This window comes from Pecten maximus, unplaced genomic scaffold (genome assembly GCF_902652985.1).
Source record: "Pecten maximus unplaced genomic scaffold, xPecMax1.1, whole genome shotgun sequence".
In the NCBI taxonomy this organism is placed as follows: domain Eukaryota; kingdom Metazoa; phylum Mollusca; class Bivalvia; order Pectinida; family Pectinidae; genus Pecten; species Pecten maximus.
In genome coordinates, this window is record NW_022981816.1 from 400 (window position 1) to 6868 (window position 6469).

At 37.5% G+C, this 6469-nt stretch overlaps 1 pseudogene; it reads right to left on the reverse strand.

Annotated features, from left to right (window-relative positions):
* Window positions 1-446: 446 nt before the first annotated feature.
* Window positions 447-5916, reverse strand: LOC117320238 (annotated as a pseudogene).
* Window positions 5917-6469: the final 553 nt, after the last annotated feature.

The following is a 6469-nucleotide window of genomic DNA, read 5'->3' on the forward strand; positions in this document are numbered from 1 at the left end:
ATCATAGCTCTGAATATCTTAAATTCTTTGATCTAGATCTGTTAATGAAATATTTGGAATAACCAAATGGTCTGAAGTAACTATGACCATATATCATACAGTTTAAATCGATGTAAAGCACATGTACAGGAGCAACTATTAGTACCAGTCCTGGTACGGATGTAATAGTCAATCCTCACAGTGTAAGGAGGGGAGTCAATCCTCACAGTGTAAGGAGGGGAGTCGATCCTCACAGTGCAAGGAGGGGAGTTGATCCTCACATTGTAAGGAGGGGAGTCGATTCTCACGGTGTTATGAGGGGAGTCAATCCTTACGGTGTGAAGGAGGGGAGTCAATTCTCACATTGTAAGGAGGGGAGTCAATTCTCACGGTTGTAAGGAGGGGGTCAATCCTTACGGTGTAAGGAAGGGAGTCAATTCTCAGTGTTAAGGAGAGGAAGTCAGTACCAGTCCTGTACGGATCGTAATAGTCGAAGTAGTCCTCCAGTGATCCGACGCGAAGTCGTCTTCGTCGTCGTATGAATAATCACAATCTGTGTCATCATCACCCTCCTCAAATGGACACTCGACGTCGTACACTGCCTGACTCTTACGTGTGTGGTAAACACAATGTGGGCAGCTGATGTGGCATCGAACATGGTCTGCTGGCATCTTCACATGGCATGTGGCACTCTGCATCAGTGCCTGTGGCATGTTCTCAGCTTGGCCCACTTTCTACTCTCAAATTGAACATGAAAGCAGAATCAAGAAGTTTCTTTGACGAGGAATCTTTCCACCAAACACGTAAAGTTAGCACCATCTGAGTGATAGGAGAAGTCTGGCGGGTCGGATCCTCGGTAAATGTGAGATCACTTGTGACTTGACTGCTTTCCATCGTTTTTCATTGAAGGAAAACTTTTTTGCTGTGATTTTACCCATCCGACAAGCAAGAAGGTCATTTTCAACAGGGACCAATATGTTATCCCAATAGGCTCCTTTGGAGTGGTCGATCCTTTTCTCGTAGACGGTATCATACATGATGAATTTCGGTCTAGGGTTCTTCTTGCCTTAGAACCATGTTTCCATGCCAGTACACAGACGTGGCGATTGCTGACCTCCAGGGAAGTGGTCTGTGTGTGTGTGGCATTACCCTTGAACAGATAGCCATTAACTATACTTTCTGTGTCTCCTTAACTCAAGGAGGACAGTATTCCATTCCTCCACTGGCGGTGTTCTGTTTGGTGTGGGATGTGACCTGAGATAATTGCATACAGACGACTGTTGCACGACACTATATTCTGGATGAATGTATTTTTAATACTGTCTGGTATTTGGAGCCGAAAGCTTGTCCATGTCTTCTCCTCGATGTTTGTATTTATACATGATGAAAATGGAGTCGTAGTTTGATTCAGAGGTGTTGAACCACATACAGGTAGCCTCGGGGATCGTAAGTGATCACAGGTTTCTCATCTGCTCGGGTAAGGGAGCTAACTCTATCCATCGTCCTTCACTTACAATGAACCGTAAACAGTACTCACAGATATACTTTCCGAGATGGGAATAGGTGGAAGAGGTTGTTGAAGTACAGTCCGTGACACAGCCCCCTGCACAATGATAACTCTCTGGTTCCAGAATCTTCTTCAACAAGTCCAGCACTATATTTTGATTTCATATTGAGCACCAGATCTCTACATTTTTCACTGCTGTTCACAAATTTGTGTTTCTTACTACTTCATCAAGGAACTTCATTGAAATACTGAGAATGTTCAGAGCACAAAAACAGTTCTTCAAAGTAGGTCAGTCTTAATTTCCTCTTCAAATTGCACCCAACGAACAATAAATTGAAAAAAGTCTGACTGAGACACATAACACAGAGACGGGTCGGACAAAAGGGACATCACAGAATCATGAGTTAATGACAATATATCTCTTTCTGCATGACCTCTGGTAGATTTCCTCGTAGGAAATCGAATGCCCTTGTGTATAGGTCAAGGTCATACAGGCTACACATGAGACATATTCGTACACAATTGTCAGTGTGATGTTAACAGAGTAGAGGTAGTCTTGGCATGCTCCTTTTAGTTCGTGATCTGGAAATAATCAGCCACCTCTAAAAGTTCCTGCACATTTTCATAGCTGATCTCCGCATTACCAAGATACAAGAACTCTAAAGCCGAGCGACGGATGTGGGCTTCCAATGTGTAACTGAAACTGTCCCAACAAAAAAGAAATCAGATAAGGCCTCAATACATACAGCAATGATCTTGCTTGATTCCAGATTTGGAGGATATCCATTTGATAAATTTTCAGAATTTTGATCCTCAATTAAAGCTTATATAGAAGAGCTCTAGAGAACTGTACAATACAAGTGTGGAAAAAACTCTGAAAGGTGAACATGTCTCTGGGAACACTGATATGGTACAGAAAACAGTGATGGGAGAGAAACTAAATAAAGTTTAACTGCACAGTCAACAAATGAACAGCTAATCACAGATTACCCTTAATATAAGATGTTTAATAAATGATCTAATAAGATACCAGAGAGATCTCATAATCAGAGTTAATAACAGTCATTTCATTACATTTCAAACAAACAAAAAATCAGATATTGTCAATGGGTAGAGCTGAGGAAGAAATTAAAGGGTCCTCTGGGTAAATATGTCATACATACCTGAAAATCTTTCCACAAGACCACTGTCATAGAGAGACTGGAAGTAAGGGCAGGATACCAACACACACCAGTGGGCCTTGATTTCCTAAAATGCATGACAAAATTTATCACAAAAGAGCTCCAAATAAAGTACATAATCCTTCAAAATAAATTACAGATCTAACATGTGACAGTAAAACCTGATAATAAGTTTATTATATGATATGCTTTTTCTCATTTTATGTAAAACGCTAATGATGTCAATGACGACAGACTTGATGTGTTAACATTCGCAAGACACTGAATAGTGAATGAAGTTCTTCCTCACATTGAAGTCAATAGCGGCATGGTCCTTGGCAGAGTAACCTAAACTTCCAAACACTGATTATAATAAACAACCAGAATCATTGTTTTTGTCTTTTCTGAAGCATGAAATCTTTTAAATCTTATTATTTCCTCCATGAAAACTTGAAGAATTGGCAAGAATGAGAAATATTTCCTCCATGAAACTTGAAGAATTGGGCAGGAATGAGAAGTAAAATGAGTTAACTGTACAGCAAGCTGAAAAACTGACCACATTCTCCACTACCAGTGTGACCATCACAGAACTCCGACTGTGACATCATCTGATCGTGAAGGTGTCGCTGGAGGATCAGTGCGTGGGTACTCTTACTACCCATCTGCCTAGGAAACGGAATGTCCATGGCTGTCAGAGGATACAGGCTAGTGCTCTCATGAACTGTAATGAAAATGGAGTATATAGGTTACCAATGTAAATATATTTATAAAAATTTTCTTTTTGGAATTTAATTTGTACAAAAAGATTAATAGAATGACAGAGTATGCAAAAATGCTACTTTTTTATTTAACAAAATTTAGCGTCCTTTAGCAGGAATATGTATACACAGAGTAACTTCTAAATATGTTATGTATACAAGCTATAGTAAAATGCATGTTTAAAAAAATATTAAACAACTTATTTAGGCCTATACTTGGCATTACTTGCGCAAACTTAATTGTTCCTGTTAGAAATGTTTAAAATAAAAAGCCTACAAGAAAATGTCTCTCTCTAACCACATAAATACCACCTATATATAAAAATTGTATTAAGAAATGAAATTGTGTGATAGTAATTAAGTTAAATTTGAGTGGAAGAAACTAGGGGAAATATGAAATAACTCTTAAAATATTGGACGCAACTTATGCAAACATGTCAGAAATAATGCCGGAGTAAATATATAACTATATACAAAGTTTGATGAACTTATGTAGAGAAATGTACTTGTAAGAGTTAAAGTTGAATATGAATGAATTCAAGTTCAGGCAATATCGTTTACTCTGTAAGTGTAAATAAGGGAGCACGATCTTAAAATTAACTCATCCAAGATATTACCATAGAAAACTCTTTATCAAGTTTCAGGAAATTGTGTTGAGAAATGAATTTGTGATGAGTGTCAAAAGTTAAATTGAGTGAAATAAACTAAGGGCAATAACTCTAAATAAAGGAGCACAGTACTTAAACTCTTTGACATCAAAGAAGTTGTCGTTGTTAACTTATAGTACAAATTTCATGAAATTCCCCTGAGAAATGAACTTGTGAGAGTGCTGACAAAGTTATATTTCAGTGAAATAAAGTAAGGGCATAGCGCAATAACTGTGTAAGTAAAGGAGCATATGTTCTGATACTTAAACTCATCCCAGATGCTGCCATAGTTAATTCATGTAACAAATTTCGCGAAAGTTCCCTTGAAAAATGAACTTGTGAAGTTTGCATGGGGATAAAAAGAGAGACAGAGATGCTGTGTAATCATGATCAGAATCCCAACGCACCACTTTACACAATAGACCTATCAGACACTTCTGCCAATGGTGAGAATGCCAGGTAATGTAACATTCATATACATGCAGTCAATCTGATTGTAATTAAGATCTGTGCTCTCGTTTCATAAAATATTACAGACAATAACAGAAAATGTCACAATTCATGTAATCACTTCATCACAGATTGCTCTTTTGACTATAATTGATCAGGCTCATCTGCGGATCTGGTCTATAGATATATAATGCCTAGTTGATTTCTACATCTACTCATCTACATTTTACATTGCTGCAGACAAAACACTGACAATAGAAAATGTTAATAACCTTCACTTAATGTCGCTTACAAGGTTCACATTCAGCATATATACATAATAGGAGAAGAAAATTGCAAGACCTGACTGGGGTCCGAACCTAGGACCTCTGAACACTAGCCTGAAGCTCTCACAACTGCATGCATTCTACTGTCAGCATTAACAATGATGGCTACTGACCATGATGCACCCACCTTAGTCTGCGAGATGAAAGCTAGCAATAGGTGAAGTGTCTGAGTCATGTATAGGTGATAAACCAGTCATTAACTCACTAAGTAACATATTTCTCCATCTGATGATTATGAATTGAGAACCATAAAATATTTACTAAAATCAAGAAAAAGAAAAACAGACTGACCACCAGCAACTATATTTTTTTAATAATTGCTCCACTTATTAATTCTAATACTAGGTTACCTCCCCCTAGTTAGAATTTTAGGAATCGATACATATTCTAGAGACCAAAGTCATAGTCTAAAGGTCAATTTTATTTATAACTCTAACATTCTAAAGACGGAGAGCTCAAGACAGTCTCAAAATGTATTGCATCAAGATGACAAATGATTAACTAATAAGAATTGTAAAATATAGCTATAGATGTTTTTATTAAGTAAAAGTATTAAAAACTTAGGTGTAGACGAATCTATTAACATTTACACATAATGATTTGATGACATGAAGCCACGAATTGAGAAGCAATCAGAGTCAGAACATGTAGGCATATACAGCTGTAGGCCTAATGTACATGTTACGATATTCTACTGTTAAAATAGTCTAGAGCACTCTACAGTAATGTTTGGAGGAAGTCCAGAACCTAAACTTGTCTCTCTCACCCTCTTCCGGTATTTACAAACTCGTGTTATAATCCAATATGCGTGATATACGGATTGCCACGATTGCGGGATTATATTGAGTGCTTGCCTTATGACAAACTTCACCCGTGTTCCTGTGCCTCACCTCAGTTTCAGACTCCTCACAGCCATTAGGCTCGCATTTTTGTTATGAATATTATGTGATATGCTTATAGGTGAAAAGAGCTGGCTTTTCAGTGTGTATAAGTAATGTCACTTGTATAAGAAGGATGTGTCAAGGAACTTAGGAACTTAGCATTCTAATTAATGACAGACTTACCACTCCAACAACAAGATGATCTCCCTTATCCTTCGCGCAGATAAAGAAGACATCATTTGATTGGACGACTATAGCCGGAACAAAAATATCTAAACCAATCAGATTAAGTATTACAATTTTACCATGTTTACATCCAAGAAGAAGCACGTGTATTTGATGTGGTTGAAGATTTTTTAAAGGTTTATACCTGCACCGATGGCCACAGCGAATTGTAAAACAGGTAAGTATTTACAAAAATTGGTATCGATTCTTTATGAGTTGTCTTAAATTTGATCCTGATGTTATTAATTGTCATTAATTTATTCAGCATGTTCAGGGGCATACATTGTACCAGAGACATATAGACATAGACATAGATGTAGTCTCTGGACATAGGCCTACATAGAGGGATTTGCAGACCAACCTATAGATCTAAATGTAGGTGTACGTATTTGTATATACAATGTAAATGTCACAGTGGTCAAACTTTAATAATAGTCTGACCAACAGCAACACCTGTAAATGTACTTAAGGTGTATATAGATACTTGCGCTGTGTATCGTGTATAATGTTTGTACAAGTACCTGTGTCATGTAATG